Below are 2864 nucleotides of genomic sequence, written 5' to 3'. Positions count from 1 at the left end.
AAATTCCAATAACCTTTTTGCTTATGTTGATTTTTTAGTGTCATATCAATAACTCTAACCCACATCAGTTTTTCTGTAGCTTCAACAGTTTGGATGATATAAGGAATTTAAATTTGATTAACACAGTAAATGATATTTATTTGTAACATTGTAAGAAAACAGTTTCAAACCTAGGACAGTCATTAACACTACTTCAATAAATCATGAGTGACATGTAAATACACAAATACAATACAGGAATGCAAAATAGTTAACTCCTATGACCTAGAAAATATATAGAGTGGACCGCTCGAATGTACCTAATTTCAATTGTATGTGTCTGGTAAACGGTTGAAGATAGAAACCTACAGTAACGTTTATATGAAAGGAAAACTCAACAAGTTTCGATATGCACACCACCATATCTCTACGTGAGCTCTAGCTGTCACTGTGACGATATCGAAGCGATGAACGATTTCTTGCCAAGCACGTTGGAGAATGTCTTCTGGAATGCTCTCAGTAGCCTCTATGATGCGCTCCCGAAGATCACGAAAGTCTCTGACTGGGATGGCGTACACTTAATCTTTGACATAACTTCAGAGAAAGAAATCGAGCGGTGTTAAATCCGGAGATCTCGGGGGCCAAGCGATCGGTCTTCTAAAGTCAGGATCAGCGCCGAGACGGTCTAGCATCGTATTGGCGAATTCCTCTCGTTTGGGTTTGTCATCCGGCTCCAGACATTGCATTAACTGCACTTTATATGCGTACAGTTTGAGACGTTTGTGGACAATTCGTTGCAATGTTGATTTTAGTACTTAAAGTTCCCGCCAAGCTCTTCTTAATCACTTCCGCGGGCTTCGTTCATACGCGGCTTTAACATTTGCAACCATTTCGTCGGATGTTCTACGACCACCACCATGCTTCTTCAACACCGATCCTGTAGCTAAAGATGTATCGTGCCACTTCTTAATGCTTTTAGCAGTTGGAGCATCATGATTAAACACTCGCCGATACTCCCTTTGAACTCTAACAATTGATTTAAACTCCGCATACAACACAGTTTGCGCTTTTATCTGCAGTGTCGCCATTTTGACAATCGATACAATCTACGAAAAGAAACCGTGTCTATGCACCATCTACCGACAGGATTCGAAACTTGTTGAGTTTTCCTTTCATATAAAAGTTACAGTAAGTTTCTGTCTTCAACCGTTCACCAGTCACATACAATTGAAATTAGGTACATTCGAGCGGTCCACCCTGTATAACTGTCATTGATTTAGAATTTTTTCCTTGTTTAACTCACGAAGTAATTTCAGACTCAATACACTTCTTATGAAACAGAAAATGCAACGCAATACACAATATATTATGATAAGAAATGCAAAAATTAAATTATGTAACATTAAAATATTTATGATGAACATATAAAACCACTCACAATAAAACTGAAAGAAAGTGTTGATAGGACAAATCACATTCAAAAGTGAAGATTTGTTGTTCTTCTTCTGTTGTGGGAATCCATCTCTTCATCGCGTACTAGCCCCCATATGTAGTCACTCATCATCGCACAGTCCCATCGTCCCTGATATCTACTCTCCATGGTCTCAATGTCTTTGTGAAATCGTTCCCCATGCTCTTCACTTATGTCTTCCAAATTCTGCCTAAAGAAATCCAGGTGTGATTGAAGCATGTGCAATTTCAGAGACATTCTACAGCCAAGTTCTCTGTGCCGTTCAATGAGAGTTGTCACCTGTTCATCATATGCCTCACTTCTATTGTGCACGAGAAATCCAGTCACCAACACGTGAAACGCCTCCCAAGCATTTCTTTCCAACTCAGTCATTTTTTGTTTCAGTTCGTCACTACCTAGCATCATTCGAATCTGTGGTCCTGTGAAAATACCACCCACAATTTTGGCTTCTGATAAATTAGGAAACATTTGTTTTATAAACTGTAGAGCAGCTGACTCTGAATCCAATGCTTTCACAAACTGTTTTACCAATCCAAGTTTAATATGCAGTGTAGGCAGCAGAATCTTTTTTTCTAGTATTAGAGCCACGTTTGTTACATTTTGAGTTCATGGAATTAGTTCTCTTCTTTCAGGCCGCACGGTTTGCACGTAGTCCTTGCTAGTTGCCCGGCTGTCCTAGAGACAAAGAAAGCACATGTACTTCGTGAATCCACTTTGTAAGCCAGTAAGAAATCCAAGCATTTTGAAATCACATATATCCCACTGGTGGTCTTCGTACTTGATTTTATCCAACATCAGCTTCACACTTGGGTAACTCTCCTTCAGGTGTACAGAGTATGCGACTGGAATTGAAGGATGCCGATTTCCAACGTGCAGGAGGACACCCTTCAGGCTATTTTTGGAACTGTCCGTGAACAAACGCCATTCCTTCGGTTCATACGGAAAGCCAATGGCATTAAACAGTCCACTTATGTTGAAACAGTAGCACAATGATTCGGATGTAAAATAACATGAAAACTGCTTGTGTCTGCTTGTGTACTTCGATATTTTACAGGGAGGAAGTAGAAAGTTCTACTCTTTTAGTCGCGATGCTAAAAGTCGTCGTGGTGGTTTCCAGGTTCCCTCCAAATTCGGGGAATGGCTAATGTTCTAGTGTTGCCCGGCAGTTACCAGAGGACACGTGTGGAGCCCACGCCTTGTGAAGGTCACCTACGGCGACACACCAAAGTAAGCTTTGTATGCCTCACAGAACTTTGTTCGAAGCACAATGGTGCATTTAACTTGCTTTGGTCCAATGTAATATCCACATACATAGCAGAAAGAGTCTGCCTGTAATTTGGAATTCCGCCCTGTAGACATGGTTTCAAAAACTACTAAACACAAACACACACACGACTGCAAAGATAACGACCCT

Source organism: Periplaneta americana, chromosome 8 (genome assembly GCF_040183065.1).
Source record: "Periplaneta americana isolate PAMFEO1 chromosome 8, P.americana_PAMFEO1_priV1, whole genome shotgun sequence".
NCBI lineage: Eukaryota > Metazoa > Arthropoda > Insecta > Blattodea > Blattidae > Periplaneta > Periplaneta americana.
This window is presented reverse-complemented; position numbering follows the sequence as displayed.